Raw genomic sequence first — 22,235 nt, forward strand, 5'->3', positions numbered from 1 at the left:
TGCCATACACATGGGAGGGTGCGACATTGTCCTAGGTGCTGAATGGTTTCGCACACCTGGCCCAATCACAATGGATTTCCAGGAGTTATATATGAGCTTTAAGTAGAACAACCACACACATACCCTTTGTGGACTCTAGGCGGGAGCTCCCTCTATAATCAGCTCACATCAGATGGAAAAATTGTTAAAAAAGGGCCACCATGGAGTTATAGCCCAATTTAATGCCATCCAGCCCTTCGAACGCAATTCTCTTCATATTCATCCTGAGATACAATAGGTCTTAAACAACCATCTGCCAGTCTTTAACAAGCCTCATGAGCTTCCACGCTCGAGAGGGGAACATGATCATAGCATTACTTTGGTCCGAGGGACCCAACCACCAAATGTGCACCCATATAGATATTCGTTCGCCCAAAAGAATGGAATTGAAAAAATAATCAAGGAACTCTTGGAAGCAGGCGTCATTCATCCCAGCAATAGTCCTTATTCATCGCCAATGGTCATGGTGCTCAAGAAAGATGGCGAATGGTGTATGTGTCTAGACTTCAGGGCCCTTAATAAGTTGACAGTAAAAGATAAATTTCCCATCCCGGTTGTCGATGATTTGCTAGATGAACTACATGGGGCTCAATTCTTTACTAAGCTTGACCTTCAATCAGGCTACCACCAAATTCACATGAAAGAAGTAGACATTCCAAAGACTTCTTTCCAAACTCATGAAGGCCATTATGAGTTCCTAGTCATGGGATTTGGTCTTTGTAATGCCCCATCCACTTTTTAGAGCCTTATGAACCACCTGCTCGAACCATATCTAAGAAAATTTGTCCTTGTTTTCTTTGATGACATCCTCATCTACAGTCACACCTGGGCCACACATCTTCAACATGTAGATCTACTCTTGCAACTGCTCCGCAAGCATAAATTATTTGTCAAGATGTCCAAGTTCTCTTTTGGCATGGAAGAAGTTGAGTATTTGGGCCACATTGTGGGGCGTGAAGGTGTCAGGGTGAACCCCAAAAAGATCCAGGCAATGCCGGAGTGGCCTCAACCAAAGACCTTGAAAACCCTTAAAGGATTTTTGGGTCTCACAGGCTACTATCACAAATTTGTCCACAATTATGGTTGCATTGCTAGGTCCCTCAATCAACTCCTCAAGAAAAATTCATTCCTCTAGAATGAGGAAGCACAACAGGCCTTTATAGCTCTCAAGAATGCCATGTGTTCTATTCTAGTCTTAGCACTACCCGACTTCACCATATCTTTTGTGATTGAATGTGATGCTTCTGGTACGGGTATTGGGGTGGTCTTAATCTAGGAAGGTCGACCCTTGGCCTTCACAAGCCAACAACTAAGTGGGAAGAATCTGGGGCAATCTACCTATGAGAAGGAGATGATGGCCATCTTACATGCAGTAGATACCTAGCGGCCATACTTATTGGGGCGACGTTTCCAAATTTTCACAGACCATCAAAGCCTTAAATATTTTTTGGAGCAATGCCTATCCTCACCACAACAAAATAAATGGCTCGCCAAAATGCTGGGATATGATTATGAGATAATTTACAAGAAAGGGCACAAAAATATTGTAGTAGATGCATTATCCCGCCAATTTGAGGAGGAAAGTACCCTGCTCGCAATTTCCCTTCCCATTCCAGACTGGATTGAAGAGGCTCGCAAGGAGTGGTTTTCACATCCTTGGCTCTCCCAACTCATTAATCAATTGCAGGCAGATCCAAATTCCACAGCGGGCTACTCGTGGCAAGATGAGATTCTTCGCTACAAGGACAGAGTTGTAATATCACCAACATCCACCCTCAAAAGTCACATTTTGGTGGAGTTGCACTCATCTCCCACTGCAGGACATTCAGGATTTTAGAAGACGTATGCTCGCACTTGAAGATCATTTTTTTGGACAGGCATGAAAAAGGAAATTCTTACTTTTGTAGCTGAATGTGACGTCTGTCAGGGCCACAAAGGATAAACAGTCAAATCCCCAGGCACATTACAGCCATTGTCCATCCTAGCCTCAATCTAGATAGAGGTTTCTATGGATTTCATTATAGGTCTTCCAAAGTCAGGAAACAAGTCAGTCATCATGGTGGTTGCGGACAGAATTTCTAAGTATGCTCATTTTTGCACCCTACCCCACCCTTTTACACCAACTTTGGTCATTCAATCTTTCATGGATCAGATTTTCACATTGCATGGCATGCCCACTTCCATTGTATCTAATCGTAACCTGATCTTCACCAGTAACTTTTGGCAAGAACTCTTCCGGCTACAAGGTACCCAACTACAACTCAGTACTTCCTATCATCCACAAACTAACGGTCAAACTGAAGTAGTCAACAAATGTCTGGAGATCTACCTTAGGTGTTCCACTTCAGAAAAGCAACATCTATGGGTATAGTGGTTACCTCTAGCCGAATGGTGGTATAACACCAACTATCATGCCACCACCAAAATGACTCCATATGAAGCAGTTTATGGGCAACTCCCTCCTTCCCCTACTTCTTATATCACATGATGCTCGAAGGTACAAGCAGTGGATCGACTCCTACAGAACTGCACAACCATGCTAGCCCATCTTAGAGAGAATCTTCATCAAACCCAGAACCACATGAAGCAACGGGCAGATCAACTTCGCTCAGAACACCAATTTCAAGAAGGGGATCAGGTATTTTTGAGGCTGCAACCATATAAGCAAACATCACTCAAAGACAAGGGTTGTCAGAAATTATCTCCAAAATTCTACGGACCATATCAGGTACTTCAGTGCGTTGGAGAAGTCACCTAAAAGTTAGCTTTGCCACCCATTGCAAAAATCCATCCAGTCTTTCATGTCTCATGCCTCAAGAAAGTGATTGGGAACCATTGCAGAATTCAAACCAATCTGCCTAAAGTGGATGAAGAAGGATTAATATGGCTCCAACCTAAATAGGTTCTTGACACACGAGAGTGACAACTGCATGGCTACACGATCAAGGAAGTCCTCGTTAAGTGGAAAGACACCTCTCCAAAAGATGCAACTTGGGAACCAACAACTATCCTTCAGCAATTTCTGCAACTTCAACCTTGAGGACAAGGCTATTCTTATGGGAGAGGGCATGTTAGGGTCCAACCCTAACCCCCTTATTTATGTAATAGGATCGAGTCATAGTTATAGAGTCAATAAAGCCCATATTAATAATTGTAAGTGGTTAACTCGCATTTAAAGAAGGGACCACAGTTAGTTGCAAATGGGCCATGGTATTAGATAGATTGTATTAATAAGAACAATGGTATTGCCCCATGGTATTGCATGTATGAATCCTATATAAAGGATGGAGACTCCCCTCAAGGAGCATCGTGTCTTATTTTGTAATTGAGCTCAGCTCTATTGGAGGTTGCCCCCTCGAAGAGGCAAGTGAACATTGCTTTCTGCATAATAAATACTTGCTATTATTTATCATTGTTCTATGTTCTGGGTATATTTCTTCGCATATTTGGTAATCTCTTGCAAGTTAAGAGCATAACATGTTTATTCTAGATCTGTATACTAATGCATGTGTTGTTCTATAAATATTATGATCTAGGTATAACTAAAGTCTGGAATAGCTACAAAATTATGAATGAATATTTACAGATGTATATGCTAGTTGACTTTGGTAAAAGCACGTATACACATAGGTTCGACACATCGAAGCAACATATACCTTATGAACTATGATGTTTGAATTTACAGTTGGTTCTGGTTGTTGATGCAGAGTTCTAGGTTTTTGCTTTATGTTCTGATGACTGTTTTCTGGTGACAGTATTCTGCATATTCAGATTGGTTGATTGTGATTAGCTTCAGTGTTGATGGATGAAATCTAATGAATTTGGATCATAATGAATTATCATTATGTGATCTGATAAATGGATGGGCTAGATCTAATCACTAACACATGTTTTATCCTTTATGTGTGATTATGTCTGAAGTCTGGAAGTGCAGCAAAGTGTTTGCAGATCTATACGCTGGTTTGCTTTAGGGAGGTTGCGTATACACGCTGATTCGGCTCTTCCAAGTTGCGTATACTCTCTGATACATGGTTTTGAGGTTATAGCTGATTCTGAATGATGATGCAGTGTTCTGAGTTCAGATCTGTGTACTGGTTACAGTGATCTGTCTGTTCTAGCTGATTGATTGAATTTGATTAAGTTTGAATGAATGCTTGATTCAGTTGTGATAGAGGTTCAGTAAGTAATTGATTCAGTTGTATTAGAGATTCATGGGGTGTAATTGATTGATTGAGTTTGGTTGATTCAAAAAGTAGTGATTGAGTTTCAGTGATTGCAGTGGTGATTGATTTTGAGCTTCAATGTTGTTGATGGGTCCAGTATGAAAATTGGATGAAACGTGGCCTTCAGATTATGATGTTGTGTTCCAGGAGTATCCGGTATGAAAATTTATGAAACGTGGTACCTGGAGGAAGAGAGAATGTTGTAGCCTTTTGTAGGTCGGTGCCTATGTGCTAGCAAACATATCGACTAGTACAAGAGCTAGGGGGTTGTAGCTCCCTTCCATTAGAAGCTGGAGAACTAGAGAAGGTTGTAGCCTTTTGCAAGTAGAATGCTGCGTACTGGTATGAGTCTACACTAGTATAATGTTGTAAATAGTTTTTCTTATTATTAAAAGAAGACAGAGACGACAACAGCAGGTGATTTTTACCCACATTAGGTTTCCACCTTACATCTTGGTGTTCATGTGTGTTGCTTATGTGTGATGGTTCTTTCTGTTATTAATTGCACATAGTTACTGTTTAAAGTTTAATAAATTGCTGATGCTCAGATTAAAGATCAACATATGATAAATTAAATGAATTATTAGTTTGTTGGATATACACGTGTTTCCTTAAACAAAATTGCATGCACACGCAGATTACCTTCATTGAAGTAGCGTATATGAAATTTAGTATGAAAAGAAAAATATTATTGACTTGACTAATACTAATTCTCCCCCCCCCCCCCAAGTATTATTTCCAACAATTGGTATCAGAGCAGCTCCTTTGGTAGAAGCTTGATTGCTTGAAGGAGATCCGTAGAACAATGGGAAAGAAGCTAAACAAGAAAGCGCATCAGAAGAAGAAGACATCTCAAAGGAACTATGACAATGGGAGAATCGATTGGGGATTATGTGGAAGCAACTCTTTAGATTTAGAACCACCTTAGAATGAAGATGAACAAGCAAAAGAACTATCAGGTATGAATTTGTTATCCTCTGGTGATACATTTCTCCATGCATTTGAAGATGATGAAAGTGATAGCGAAACAACTGAATTTTCTCTTATGGGTGAGGAAGAAAGATATCAAATAGAGGCAGAATTTAAAAGGCTTACTGACAAAATTAGAGATCATCAAGATCTATTGGACAAAAGGGAATGTGCCTCTAAAGAAAAATCTACCAAACTAAAAGCTCAACTAGAGGAAGGAAAAAAGTAAGGAAGCAATTCAAGGAAAAGGAAGATCAATGTCAAAAGCTGCAAGATGAAGTGACATCATTAAGAAATGAAGTAAATGAAAGGAGCACAACAATCAAGAAACTCAAAAATATATCCTGTTACTATGAAAGTATTGAAGCTAAGATCCTCTCACTAAAAGAAGATCGTGAAAAATCAAATAAGCAGAGTGAAGAACTACTCCAAGCTCTTGAAAAACAAGAAAACGAAGTTCTTGAATTAAGGAAACAGATGGAAAAAGGAAGAAAAGCTAAAGAAATCATGAAGAAGCAGCATTTTGAAAAGGAAGAGAAATATCAGGTTGAAATAAATATATTAAAAGGTAAATTAGAAGAAAAGGATAAGCTCTTACGATTTCAAGATAGTACTAAGATCTTGGATGATATTCTTAGTAGTCAAAGGTCTCCTACCATCAAAACTAGTCTTGGTTTTCATGAATCTGTTGAAGGTGAATCTAGCTCACAAAGTGAGGCAAGGAACTCTAATGCAAAATCTAAAATGCTCAACAAGGAGATGAGAGGTCAATCCCATCAACAACCAAGGAAAGAAATTCTTCAAAGAAAATATTTTACTCCTAACCATGGAAATGATAGTCGGTTATTTCCTCAAATGAATAATGTTGAATGTTTTATATGTCATAATCTTGGACATATTGCAGCAAGATGTGGAAGTAGAATGGTTCAAGACCATCACATAGAAAGATCATCAGCTTGCAGGTACTTTAAGGGATATTGTTTTTCTTGCAATATGTTTGGTCACAAAGCCATTGATTGCTATAGAAGAAATATGAAACATGTAAGATGTTATGCATGTAACAAGCTTGGACATATAGCAAAGGAATGCAGGAGAAAATATTGGGCACCATACCAAAAGGAGAAAACATCATCACACTCGAAGATATGGAAGAAGAAGGAAGTACAGTCAGAAAAATGTGGCATGGCACAGTGTACAGACATGACAGACTCAAGAGAAGCTGAAAGTATGAAACTTCAATGTTCTAAATCTCATACGTAAGTTTCATGAAGACAAGTCGCATATATATGTGAGTTCAAAGCTGCACAGTCGCGTATATGTAGTTTGAGAAAAATGTTGTGGGACAGTCTCAGAAAAACTGATGTGATATGATTTAGACAATTATTAGTTATATTTTCTATCGTAGATGACTACAGTCTATGGATATTATTTAGAAGTGTTTTTATCCTAACAAATTGTTGATAACTTGATGTATATCTGATTGATGATGATGCCTTGATACTTCTTATTGATATATGCAATGATCAGATCTGACAATGAACAGGTGGAACAGGTTCAGGGGGAGAACATGCTATGCTTCTAACAAAGCATTGTTGGCATTATGTTTAGAAGTCTTTTCGATGATGATGATGCTTATGTGGCTAAAGTATTGATACATCTTGTTGTGTGATAGTTATAAGTTTCCCATGATGAAATCTCAGATGATACTTATATTGATTGGGGTTACATAGTTGTTATTCAGATCAGATTTATGGATGATTGTGGATGACTTTTTGATGATGTATATATATGTTTCTTACATGGTGATCTTCATAAGGACAAGGAGAAGTACAAAGCTTGAGTACACAACTTCATTAATTGATGATGAGCCACTCATTTCTTCTATGCTGCAGTCGTCATGCCTTCAAAGATGCATAAAGTTCATATGGTGTAGTTATGATACAGGATTCCTATAGATCTTGGCTCTCACACGGTTGAGGATTGTTGTTGTTGATGATATCAAGAAATCTTGACAAATGACCATGAGCTCATGGTTTGCTAGATACATATTGATATCTCTTTGATGGATACATGGATGATTACTTAAGTTGCATATTGTTGGTTGGCCAAGAGAATGGTGTTATTGCAGACATAGCTATTTGAAGACATGGATTTTCAAAGACATGGCTTACTTAACCACATAATGATGATGAGTTCTTATCTTATGATGATAGGTTGATACTCACATATGTTGATTATCATGGTTGATTCTTATCAGATATGGGATGTTCCCTAGTGATGATACATGGTTGATATATTGAAGGTCCTTGTGGAAAGATCATGCAGTTCTTGATGATGATGTGAAAGATCATAATGTGATGACTATGGTGTTTTCACATATGATATGGTGTGAATGATTTTATGTTACTTCTTGGAGATATGACATATGCTGAGTTGATTCTTGGAAGGTTATGATAAGGCTCTTTCTACTAAGGAAACGAAGAAAGTTGATCTTTATGAGATCAAGAGGATGAGTTGATATCAATAATACTTTGTCACAAGTTGATGATATTTACTTTATCATATCTTAATGAACATATACAGGTTGCTAGTTTGGACGTTGACAGATGCTTATGGTGCAAATCATACATGGTGTATGATAGTTGTCGATGACTATCATGGTCTTGTTTAGACACTTGGTCTCTGTTATAAACGTCATGTATATCATTCGATGTAAAGGGCATATAAAGACCCATGATGTAATAATTTGTCTTTGTCTGTCATAGTCTTTTGATGAGTCCTTTTTGGTCATATGATGTAATTTGTACCCCCTCTATGTATGGGAAGGATGATCTAATAATTTCTATATTTCAGTCATGTATAAAAAATTGATATATCCCCACTTGGTTTGGTGGATGAGTCAAATTTGGTATATCCCCACTTGGTTGGGAGAATGGATGTATGTATGAGTCATTGATGATAGGAAGGTCAAATTCACGTAGTTGAGTTATAGAGTCATGTTTTCTTCTTGAAAATATTTGCAGACTTTGCATATGCTCAGGGAGAGCATGGATGATACAGTATATCTCAGCATGAACAAAGGGGGAGTTTTATCAGAGAATTCAGCATGTGCTTAGGGGGAGCATGATCAATGTTTATATTCAACTATTCAATTATGAAATTCTTCTTTTCGGTCAGCCCTTTGCCCTTGATATCAAAGGGGGAGAATATCCTAGTCTACCCTTTGCCCTTGATGTCAAAGGGGGAGAGTATTTTGGTGTTTCTTGTTATCTCTAAGAGTTTCTACAGCTTGCAGTAATCAACACCAACATGATTTCTATCAAGTCCAAAGGGGGAGATTTTTGACATTATGATGTATGTGTTGTACTTGATGGCAACCCACTTGTAGCAGAACAACTCACTTGTATATGGTAACTAGATGAATCTGCAGAAGAGATATCAGATGTGACAGAATGCATGACAGTAATGCTTACAGATGTGATGAAATGTAGGGCAACTTCAAGGAATTAGTTCAGAAGGGAACTCACTCAGATGAAAGATCACAGTATAGCAGGTAAACAACAAAGAATGATAGATCGGTCTTCACATAATGAAGAAAGAGAGGTATACGCAGGTTCACCATTGTCCAAGCTGCGTATACACGTAGGTTAATAGAAAAAAGTGGAGTGTATAACGTACACATGCACTTTCATAGAAAGGAAAGCTCATATACCTTGAGAAACTAAGTTTTTGGTCCGAAGTTTTTGGTCCATGGTACTTTGATCCATGGTATTGGTCCATGGTTTTTGGTCCGAGGTATTGACCCTAGGTATTTGATCCAAGGTATTGGACCTAAGTGGTTTTGGTCGACGGTATTGAGAAAGGCTTAAAACTTTATAAGGAGGAGAAGATCATTAGGCCAAGGCACACAAGCATTGAATATCTAATGAAGTGTGAGATCTAGTATATTGGTTTAGGATGTTCTACTTGATCTGAACCAAGGATGAACCTTAGCAGTTGATGGAGGACAAGATCTAACGATGGATCGAGATCTTAAGGCTTGGAATGAATTATCTTTATATGGTTTGATCATGTTTATTCTAGATATGTATACTGACGCATGTGTTGTTCTATAAATATTATGATCTGGGTATAATTAAAGTCTGGAATAGCTGCAAAATTATGAATGAATATTTACAGATGTATACGTTGGTTGAATTTGGTAAAAGCGTGTATACACGCAGGTTTGACACATCGAAGCAGCATATACCTTATGAACTATGATGTTTGAAGTTACAGTTGGTTCTGGTTGTTGATGCAGAGTTCTGGGTTTTTGCTTTATGTTCTGATGACTATTTTATGGTGACAATATTCAGCATATTCAGATTGGTTGATTGTGATTAGCTTCAGTGTTGATGGATGAAATCTAATGGATCTGGATCATAATAACTTATCATTATGTGATATGATAAATGGATGGGTTAGATCTGATCACTAGCACATGTTTTATCCTCTATGTGTGATTATGTCTGAAGTCTGGAAGTGCAGCAAAGTGTTTGCAGATCTATACGTTGGTTTGCTTCAGGGAAGCTACATATACACGCTGGTTCGGCTCTTCCAAGTTGCGTATACTCTCTGATGCAAGGTTTTGAGGTTACAGTTGATTCTGAAAGATGATCCAGTGTTCTGAGTTCATATCTATGTATTAGTTACAGTGATCTATCTTTTCCAGCTGATTGATTGAATTTGATTAAGTTTGAATGAATGGTTGATTCAGTTGTGATAGAGGTTCAGTAAGTATTTGATTCAGTTGTGTCAGAGATTCATGGGGTGTCAGTGATTGATTGAGTTTGGTTGATTCAGAAAGTAATGATTGAGTTTCAGTGATTGCAGTGGTGATTGATTTTGAGCTTCAATGTTGTTGATGGGTCCAGTATGAAAATTGGATGAAACGTGGCCTTCAGATTATGATGTTGTGTTCCAGGAGTATCTAGTATGAAAATTTATGAAACGTGGTACCTGGAGGAAGAGAGAAGGTTCTGGCCTTCTGTAGGTCGGCGCCTATGTGCTAGCAAACATATCGGCCAGTACAAGAGCTAGGGGGTTGTATCTCCCTTCCAGTAGAAGCTAGAGAACAAGAGAAGGTTGTAGCCTTCTACAGGTAGAAGCCTGCATACTGGTATGAGTCTGCACCAGTTCAATGTTGTAAACAGTTTTTCTTATTATTAGAAGATAGAGACGACAGAAGCAGGTGGTTTTTACCCACATTGGGTTTCCACCTTACATCTTGGTGTTCATGTGTGTTGCTTATGTGTGATGGTTCTTTCTGTTATAACTGAACATAGTTACTGTTTAATGTTTAATAAAGTACTGATGCTTAGATTAAATATAAACATATGATGAATTAACTGAATCATTAGTTTGCTGGATATACATTTGTTTCCTTAAACACAGTTGCGTGCACACACAGGTTACCTTCATTGAAGTAGCGCATATGAAATTAAGTATGAAAAGAAAATGATTATTGACTTGAATAATACTGATTCAACCCCCCTCTCAGTATTATCTCCAACAAAGGTGACTTATGGATTCAATGGCGACTCATCCCTTCTCGACAATCTTCCAGTCCTCTGACAGACATCATAAGCACCACAATATTCTTTCGAATCCTTGGACACCTTAGGCCACCATATTCGCGCTCTTAAAATCTTTTACAGAGTGGCCTTTCATACATAGTGTCATCCCGACACCATCATGTGCTTATGCCAAAATATTGTGCTCTTCGTGCTCAAGGACATATCTGTGCAATATCTCATCGGGCCCCTTTTTATATAAATGTCTAGCAATTAGAGAAAAATTGGTAGCTCGACATACAATTTCTTTCTTTTGTTAAGTTCTACACTTTCTGTAGGGGCTACTTCTATAGACAAAATGGAGATGATACCAACAAAATGATCATCAGCAACCCATACTACAAAAATTTACGCATCGGGCAATCCTTCTTTAATGTTGGTTGTTTCTTCACTGTTCTCAATTCTAGACAAGTGATCTGGCCCAGTGTTCAATCATCGTAGCTTAAATATTACCTCAAAATCATACTCTTGGAAAAGAAATAGCCACCTGCAGATTTGCCCCCTCCAACACAAGCTTGTTCAGTAAGTACTTTAGCGAAGAATGGTCCATGAAGATCTTCAAGTACGCGCCTAATAAGTAATGCCTAAATTTTTGCAGCATGTAAACCATAGCTAAGCTCTTTTGTTTCATTGTGAAATAATTTATTTATGCCTTAAATAAATTTCGACTCACAAATGTGATGGGGTGATCAAGATCCCCTTCTCCTGGCTACACCAAGATAACCCCCAAAGCTATGCACAACGCATCTACATGGATGTTAAACTCCTTCTTCCGATCTAGAAACACCAGAATCAACACAATGGCCATTTTTTCCTTTAAGATGTCGAGGATCTCCTTACATTCATCGTCCCAACAAAAGGTAGCATCTTTATTTAGTAACTTTTCCATCGGTGCAGTGATCTGTGCATAAGCCTTTATGAAATCTCAATAGTGACCAGTATGTCATAAAGTCACACATAGCTACTTTATGTTCCTCGACGAATCCAAATTGATAATAACAACAATTTTGGCAGGGTCCACCATCATCCCTTGTTTGCAAAAAACATGTCCCAATAATATCTCGTATGGTACACAAAAAATGCACTTCTTCAAGTTCAATTAAATTTGATATTTTCTACAGGTATCTAGCATCAATTGCAGACTTGAAACATGCTTATTTACCAGTCCAAAGAATGTCCATTCATCAAAGTAAACCTCCAGAAATTTGTGGATGAAGTTCTTAAACGCGGTGACGACCACCCTGGAGAATATCCTAGGTGCATTCTTCAGCCCAAATGACATGAATTTATATTGAAATGATCCCCATTTAGTAGAAAAATTGGTCTTACTCCTATCCTATGGCGCGATCGTGATCTAATGGTACCTTAAAAAACCATTTGTGAAGGAGTAGGCCTCCTATCCTCCAACATGATCTAAAACTTCATCACTGAACGGTGTTGGAAATGGATCATGTACGCATGCATTGTTCAACTTTCTTAAATCAGCCCAAATCCTTATTTCTCCCGTAGTCTTTTTCTCCTACACTACCATTGGGCTTACCCATTCAGATTCTTCCACAAATTTAGTTATTCTAGTTGCGGGCATCTTATCAAGTTCTTACTTCACCTTTTCCTTGTATTCTGGGTTTATCCTATATGGTTGTTGTTCCTCTAGTTTCACATCTGGCTTCAAAGTGACCTTCATTATGTCCAGATCACCTACAATTCCTTTCAACTCCAAAAAATTCACCATAAATAGATCTTGGTACTCATGTAGTAATTCGACAACCTTTCCTACTGTATCCTCATCCTAGTAAATACAATGCACGCAAACTTGGGCTTCGCTTATGAGCCTATATTAACTTGCGTCGTCTTAACAGGCTGCGATATGTTAGGTATCTCAGCATTTGGTCCCACAACTTCATGTTGTCCTTCTAATTCAGGGATGTTGATGTTGTGCAGATCCTCCTCGCCTTCTTCCATGGTTATATTATAACATTCTAGAGCATGTTTCAATTGTGCATTACAGCTAGGTTGAACCCAAGTTGTAGGCTCTTTCGGTGTCTGAAAAATTGCTACTTTGATCTCCTGAAGTGCATCATCTATACATTGAAACCCATCTTCCAAAATAAAATTCAGTAGGAAACTTTCCTTCATATCATACCAATCAGTGGTGCCATGGTGCATCTCTATTTCTAGATACCAATTCATTGGTATTACATCCAAAGTATGATAAAATATGTATACCCATTCTAGTTGAGGTTCTTCACCCCACACTTTAGCCCAATGAGACAAATATTCTCGAGGATCATCCTTACCATTATATTTCTCGGAAAGGATTGCATTTGAACAAACAAACTTAAGCCTCATCAATCAATGGTACTCCCTCCAACCTCCTATATTATCTTTATGTGTGACCCACCATTGTGTAGGCATAGCCCTCAAAGCTATATCCAAGGATTGGAATTGTTGCTCTTCTGGTACGTCCATTTCAAAAATATCAATAAATACACTGACATCACCTATCCCATCAGAGTATGGTGTTGTATCTACTGCAACAATCCCTCCAAAATTTCAAGCTCTTCAAAATCTAGGAGCCCCTTTTACCTTTGAAAAGTTTTCCTCATCCTAAGAGTCTTTTTAAGAGACCGGGAGACCTAAAAAGTCTCGTAAGAACCCAAGGCTTCCTTCCAAGTCAATGAAGTCACAATCTGGTCCAAGTCATCGAGTCATAGCCACATAATGTGACGTTTCCTTCACCTACGACTAGTGCAACCCATGTGACCTGACCAACCCAAGTCACATAGGTTGCATAAGTCATATCTCTAAAAATTGCGACCCTTGTGACCTATGCAACTACAAGACCAATAGGTCGTTGTGTCACAATGTCGTATTGGTGGCAAAATGCAACCACCATAGCCATGTAACCCTTGTAGCCTAGCTACCTTCGTAGGTTGCACAGGTCAAAATGTTGCACTCCTTCCCCACTCCATGACTTGCGACCCATGCTACCCTCAGACGTGCACCCTAAACTATTTATAACTAGTCACCCAAGACTCATTTGGTAACGCTTCTTGGGTTGCACGAGAGATGAGGGAGATTTGTGACCAGGGCACATGCACGTTTTCTCTAGGTAGGTGACATTTCCTCTTCCCCTGTAATCATTTTCTCCATCCAAGTGTCGCCCTCTTCTATCCCGACCTTGCATATTCCAACCCTAGGGGTTTTTTATCTACATTTTGACCTACATTTACACAACAAACCTCAAATCAATGCCTCTGGCCTCATGAAGCTCCTTTTTCTTTCCTCACTATCATTACTCACCCTTAGCCACCCCTTTTTTTCTCCTATGAGATTGACCATTTGGCCTTGAGGAATTCCAGACTTCTCTTTTAAGTCTCAAGATGAATTTTAACTTTCCCAGTGCCTAGGTCACATGGCCAATAGTCGTGATAGCCTAAATCTCGTGATTGGTGTGACCTCATGACAGGTGCGACCCTGCGACCGGTGCAACCCTGTGACCGGTGTCATTCCCATGACCCGCGACTCCTCTATGCTACTTAGTGGCTATGTTGCACTACTCTCCTTGCGACCCCTGCGAGTTCTTGCGATCTGCCTAAAACCCTCGTCACAATATATGGAACTAATTTTGTTTGAGAAATCTCTTTTATTTTCATATTGTCACTCTTATCGTGGGATTGTTTGTTCAACATGCTAGGTGACGTGGATATAGACTGCATTTCCATCTCCTCTTTTGAAAATGAGATGGCACCTCCAACTACAAAGGCTGGTCGTAGAATATTTGGGATCAGTTCACTAGAAGTCTATTAGTATGAGGAACCACCTATCTGTGGAGACACGACCTGCAATATCAGTAAGACTACAAGGCTCTCATGGTAGAACATTTATGAGGAATTCATGAAGCTGAGAATAGCAAAACCCTAGGAATATTTTTGAGTGTGCCTAAACATTAAGAGGTCCAAACTCCACAAGATAACATCACACCCTTCCATTTATCCGTGTGCCAAAACTATCAATTGGATCTTGCAAAGCACATATACAGATTCATGGACATTGAGGGACCATACTGGCACACCCTTAGCAATGATCTCTTCTATGGATATTGCCACTTACTATAGACTCCCTGAGAAGCAGGAGACTTTCAACACCTGGTGGCTCTCCGACTTTGTGACACCTACCAAAGACATCCTGAGGGAATGGTGGAAAGACCCGTCTAAATTTTGGGTTAGAACAGATCAGGTGTATAGGACAGAAGGTCTAAGAAAATTTTATCAACTGATCACCGCCATGATGTGCCACTTGTATGGAAAAGCAGATTGTGATGTATTCCATGGTACCTGGGTCCCTCTCATGTATGTTGTTGTAACAAACTCTGGGGTAAATGTACATATAAAAAAACATAATAGGAACATAAATACAATAAACATATCCGGCATCAAAATCCATATATACATCAGTACATTTGCACATGAAAATCAATGGAATGCATTTTTCATTAATAAATGCAATGAACCAACCAGAGATGGGACTACCACATTCCACCCGACCATAGTTTGGCTGAGCCAAGTCTCTCTTCAGCCAATCACCCCCGTGCCATATTCCAAGCATGAATGTGGGATCTCATATAACACATCAATCAAAACTCATCCAGGGCTTCTAGAGGCCACCCACCTCAACCCATCAAACAATGATTCCACCTTACGGTCAGACATTACCAAAAACCATCATCAGATTGGTTTCCATCCAATCCTTCCAGGGCTTCCAGAGTTCTTGTCCAACCAAGGCTTCTAGAACTAGTAACTCAACCCACAACTTATACAGGGCTTCCAAAGTGTTTATCCAACCAAGGCTTCCAGAACTAGTAACTCAACCCACAACTTATACAAGGCTTCCAGAGCATTTTTCCAACCAAGGCTTCTAGGACTAGTAACTCAACCCATTAAGGGCTTCTAGAGCATTTGTCCAACCAGGGCTTCTAGGACTAGTAACTCAACCCAAGCTCTTACAGGGCTTCCAGAGCATTTGTTCAACCATGGCTTCTAGGGCTAGTAACTCAACCCAAGCTGTTACAGGGCTTCCAGGACTAATAACTCAACCCAAGTTAAGGAAAGATGCGAATCAGCAAAAACAAAGAAATGAAAGTAAACCCACAATCACCATGGCTATCCAGGAAATGGAAAGGCTAGGCAATCCACTGTCGATCCAGGTAATCCTCCATGCCAATGATAGATCACAACCAAGAAACCACATTCATGTGCCATGCATGTCAAAACCAGTGAATAAATCATACATGCGACTTGATACCTGCAAGAAAATATGATGTAGTTGTTGATGCTGATGCCTTCTTGTGCTTTCCTGTTCTTCCTTTGCCTTATTGCTCCAAGAATCCAAGTATGCCATAACCTCCAAGAGTGTTCCAAGAAAACTCTAAGTCTCCAAGAGTATGAGAGAGAGATATAGAGAATAATGAAAGAGCTCCAAAGCTAAACTGACGAAGTCTTACCCACTGATCGTCATAAGCCTTTTTATTAATGAGGCATCTATTTTCTTCATTTTCCATTATTTTCCTTCAATTTCCTCCTCACATGCAAAATGTGACTTATCACTTTCCTTTTCTCCTGATTCCCATTATTTTCAATGTGATTTTCATAACTCCAAGGTACCTTATTATCCCTTTCAAATTTGAAAACATCGTAGGGAATAAGTCTTGATATTCGCAGAGAGATTTAGCGACCTTATCTACTATTGCGTCATCCCAATAGTCCCCAATATTTGCAAATTTTGGCTTCGCTTCTGTCCCAATGTTCACTTGTCTCATTTTCAGCGGCGCGGTGATATCTATATTCTCAATCTGTGGTGCCTCCACTTCGTAGTGACCTTCAGTCTCTGGGATATTAATGTTCCTTGTGTCCTTGTCCTCTTCCTCAGCATTCAAATTTTAGCACTCCAGCACGTGGCACAGCTGGGTTGTCCAATCTAGTTGAATTAAGTCCAAGGGATGTTGCGGTATTATGAATATTGTTACCTTGACCTCCTGCAATGCCTCATCAATACATTCAAATCCATCGTCAAAGATAAACGTCATCAAGAAGCCCTGTTGCAAAATGTCCCATTCTTTAGTGCCATGGCGGAGCTCTATTTCCAAGTGCCAGTTCATCGGGATTACATCCAAAGTATGAAAAACCAGATGCACCGATTCAGGTGAGGCTCTGCCCCATAAACCTTAGGCCATTTGGTCAGGTGATCACACAGATCATCCCTTCCATCATATTTCTTTGTTAGCCGCACTTTTGGGTGGCCAAATCGCAATATCATCATTTTTCTGTACATGCGCCAATCATCAAAAATGCCTTTGTGCATACCCCACAATCTCGTAGGCGTAGTGTGCAATGCCCAATCCAAGGCTTGGAAGCAATGCTTCTCTAGCACTTCCCTCTCAAATGCATCCAAAATTTTATCAACATCAGTTATACCATCATAATAAGGAATATTCCTTACCTCTGATGATACACAGAGTAGCGACTTGGTCATAATATTACAGCGCAATGTAGATACTTCATGCAGTTGGTTTTGCCAGTGTTCCAACTCTTCATTTGAATTTGAAGTGCAGGAACTTTTGTGGTCCCATACAATATGTCCATCCACTGTTGGATTCACCCTATCCTAATCTTGTGCCATTATCTTATAAATTTGGTCCAAATCATCTTCGCTTTCATAATCACGGACTGGTTCAGTATAGCATGGTCCTTTTGCAGGGTCCAAGGGTACTACTACATGTAGTGATTTCTTCTCAAATATCATCTTTCGCTTCTTCAAATTGATTACCCCATTGATGTCAGTGGCCTAATCGATCCCAAGGAGCATAGGGTAGGGATTGCTATCATCCACAATCTCTATCACTTCAAAATCATCAAATGCACTCACGCCCTCAATATCAACTGTCACTCCGTACAATCTTCCCATGGGGATGATTTTCTACTGATTTTCCATTCTTAACTAAATCAAAGACCACTGTAGCACAGGTCTCCCCATTCTCTCCCACATCTATTTAGGTAAAACATTCACATCTGCCTCCAGATCCAAAATTACTTGATCCATCTCATATTCTCCTATCTGTGCAATGAGCCTCATCTCATGCCCCCTGCTCGCCTTATGCTTACCAATCTTCCTGACTATGCGTGGTCTTTCAGGAGCAGTTTCTTTTCTGACACACTTATTTATAAACTCCTTCAGTCCATTTACAACCTTTCTATAGCGTAGCAACTTCATACAGGTCTCCAAGAAAGTAGTAACCATGGAAGGGTCCATCTCTTTACTTGGCTTATCCTGACTTCCTGAGGTAGAGGCCTCAGTGAAGCTTTTCTTTTCTTCCATAAATGTTTCCCATGCCCACTCCAGATCAAACTCGACCTCCTTTTCTAGAGCTTTGTGGACCCATTCACTTTCCTCGGGCTACTTCCCCTTATCTTCGCCAGTCATCATTCCACTCCACAGCACAATATTTACCTTAGGATCCTCTTCGCGAGGTTCAACCCTTCATGTTCTGAGTCGGATGCGGAGGCTACGTCCCCTTTTCACGTATCTTAGCTAGCAACACCAGGAAATCTTCAATTGAAAGGTCAATCTGAGTACAATATCAGCATGATAGATACATCAAGTTTGTGCATTCTCGTGCGTAGTGTCCCGATCCTCCACAATTGTAACAAATAACCTGTCCCCGACTTCTACCAGGTCCTCCTCCACCTTGGCCTCATCCGCGCCCCTAATATTCACCTTGCACTCCCCCATTGTCTTGGTCTGGAGGCCGGGTTTCTTCCTGCACCCTAGATGCGGGTGTTTTATCCATCATTAGCTCGTAGCTATGACAATTATGCTCATCATGACCCACCGATTGATAGAATTTGTAGAAGAGTTGCTACGTCATCTGTACAAATTTCTGCAACAAATGGCAATTGTCAGTTACATGTTTTCCAGCTACCTGAGAGATATCCCACCATAGTACAAGCCTTGTACTTGGCCCTACTTGAGCTCCCAACCCTAGAGGCATTGATCCTCCTGCTGCAACATAATTCTTGAAGACTAGACAATGAATTTTTTCATGCCCCTGACTTTTGCATTTCAGGGACCAAACTTCTTCATGCACCTCTGGCCGAACTGCTCTATCTTTCTTCAGACTTTGAAATTCTAGGAACAAGTTCTGCAATTGTGCGTGAATCTATTGAACCCCCAAATTAGCACCTTGCATCAGAGTCTCATGCAATCTCATTGCAGTCTCCAAGGCTTTCGCCTAGGTTCAAATCTTTTGCTGGGACAAAGCAACCCTTAGATGAGGCACGAGTGAAGCCACAGACCATTCACGGTGCTGTCCATCCGTAAGATTCATGTTAGCTTCGCGGATCATGCAATTCAATCTCTCATCTAGGTCCCAGGGTGTCTCGCCAGGCTTCATCATGATCTCCTTGAATCCCACAATTGATTGTGCTTCGACTTGGGCCTGTTGAATTCCTTGTTCAACTCAGTTTAAATATCTGCTAACGAAGCCACCAGGTTATCAGTGTAGTACTTTATGTACCATGTTAGTGTGCATTCCTGCAAAGCAATAACCAACGTTTCTTTCTTCATATGATTATCTGTAATACCTTAAGCTTCCCATATAACCTTCGCGAAGAACCAAAATTGGTCAGGGTCCTCAGTTCTTGACCCCTTGAACACATGCAATTTTACTGAATTCGTCATATTGGATGGTGGTGGTGGTGTGGGTGAAGGCGTATACGGTGGAGGTGAAGATGGAGCTGGTGTGGGTGGATGGGGTATTCATAGGAACCCTTGTCTTATCAATTGAACAACAATTTGCGGAGAAGCCTGTGTTGCTTCCTCATTGTCACTCAAAGGAGGTCCAATCAATGGGCTGTATTCAGGGCCTACTTTTCCTCTATCCCTGAAGATATTTCCACTTTGCGTAGCTCCAAACATCAAGATAGCTTCATAAGCTACTTTTTACACAAGAGAATTTTAATCCAAGTATTTAAAGACCTTGAATATTTACCTTGTTGTCCCTTGAAGAAACGTTTCTCTGCTTTGCTGTAACTGACTAAAGTATCAACTGTGATCTCTGACGCAAATACTCCTATGATATGATTGAGTTAATGATTGACATCACATGTGATATTATCTTCAAAGGTTTCCAATCTCCACACTAACTCTGGAGTCTAGGCTATCGGACCGTCAAGCCTCCACCTTCCTTGGCTGTCTGCCAATTTCGCGATCCACTCGTATAACTCAACCAGGAAGGAACATGAGAATATTTCGTGTATATCTGTGTACATATATCTGTCCAACTACTGTTCTTTTGTCAATCATGGATTCTTGTTCTCTTGCACTGTGAATTCGTGGATCTTTCTATCCAACCAGTCTTTGATCTTCTTCTTAGTTGGATTCTAGTGATGCAACATCACACATCTCTTTATGCAGATCTCGGTCCCGGCAACAGAACCATTTGTTGGCATCATGGGCTTTGAATCAGGTTCAGCGTTAATTAGCCAAGAAAATCCCTACACCACTGGCCCTTTTGGCATCAATCTGCGGAGCACTGACTGAAGTCTCACTCGAAGCAGTATGGGGGAATGCAGGAACCAAGTTTCCGCACCTAGAGGTGGTAGTGATGTCATTTTATACCCTAACCGTTTCTTCACGCAAATTGATAATCCTTTTAGGACTTATCAATATACTTCTCTTATTCATCCTTCAGACCTCCACGAAGGTCTACAATCATCCTTCACGTACCCTAGATAAGCGAATCAGGAACTTACGCACCTCTATAATTATCTTACTTCCGTTTTTACCCAGATTAGCTTAAGTATTGAATAAACTCAACATGCATTAAGATGATCTTCACGTAAATAGATATTCTTACTTGTGCTCATATAATAAAGTAAAACATGTAGATTCTTGCATCAATACAACATTAAGTCATAAACCCATTATTCATCATAACATAAGCGCATGCATTTATAACAGAAGTAAAATAGATCATACACAGATAATTCCAGAATAATTCTCTTTATTGATGCTTCAAATCTTCTTTACAGACTCTAACTATCCTGCGCACACAATTGCAGGGGTCCGCGCACTCAACTGCGGACTTCTACCCTAGGCCTTTGCATACACAACTACAGAGCCTCTTCCCTACACTAAGACTCTTCTATCTTAGCTCTCACAGATCCATTACATTCATCTACGACTCAAAACATACTTAGAACTTCACTGCCTTAGACTCCTCTAAGAATGTCCTTTTATAAAATCCCATGGTCCACGGACCATGGGTGGATCTCTTAAAACCGACATGACTTACCTAAACTAAGGGTAGAAACCCTTTATGACAGATCATATCTTCGTGCTCCACGGCCACAAAATTCAGAGACTTTACATTATTTATACAAAACTTAGCTTTTAACACCAAAAATGACCCTAGGGGACATGTTCCCAACAGTACTGATTGCATCATAATATGTGGATCTGAATATCTTGAAATCTTTTCTACAAACTTGCATGAATTTATTGAGAAATCAATAGGTTATAGAGGGATTGCAAGAATTGATGGACTCTTGTGCTTCTAAAGAGGTACCCCAGAGTGAGATGCACGTAGTGAATAAGCAGACTGGAAAGGAAATGAGGCTTACAACACATATTGGAGAATATGACATGGATCATGTTATATTGGATCTAGGATCTGATGCTAATGTATTGCCGAAATGAACTTGGGAATTGATGGGTAAGTCAAGGTTGCAATGGTCAATTGTCTAGCTGAAAAGCGAAAACCAATAGAAGATTGTTCCTCTAAGAAGATTGTCAGGTGTCATAGTAGACATTTATGGAGTGCACACTACCACTAACTTCGAAGTGATTGAAATTGTGGATGATAGTAATCGCTATCTAACATTGGTTGGATTAGATTGGGGATTTTCTAACATGGCTATAATTAATTTGAAGAAAAGAAAATGATATTTGAAAACAATAATATGAGATTTATTGTTCCCTTAGATCCATCGGAGGGAGTGAGGTATACTTAACTTGTCAAAGAAGAGTACAATGCAGATGACATCGACAACATTTATCAAATAACAACAAAAGAAGAAGAATGTATTAACCCTATTGCAGATGGAAAACTGACTTGGGAACAAGATAGTTACTACACTTCAAATTCAGAAGAGGAATTAGAGAACGGGAAAAGTAGGTTGCATGAAGTGTCTACAAGGCGATTTGCAAGGATCACCAAAGCAGTGCGCTGTATGACAACTGAGGTATGTGATTTTCCTTTGTATGATGCTTTGGGTAATATAAATACTTTCTTTAGAGATTATTAAAGACAGGTACTCGAATGTCAAAGATTTTT

The sequence above is a fragment of the Pinus tabuliformis genome, chromosome J, assembly GCF_031772625.1.
Source record: "Pinus tabuliformis cultivar Carrire ecotype Pingquan chromosome J, CPIR1, whole genome shotgun sequence".
In the NCBI taxonomy this organism is placed as follows: Eukaryota; Viridiplantae; Streptophyta; class Pinopsida; order Pinales; family Pinaceae; genus Pinus; species Pinus tabuliformis.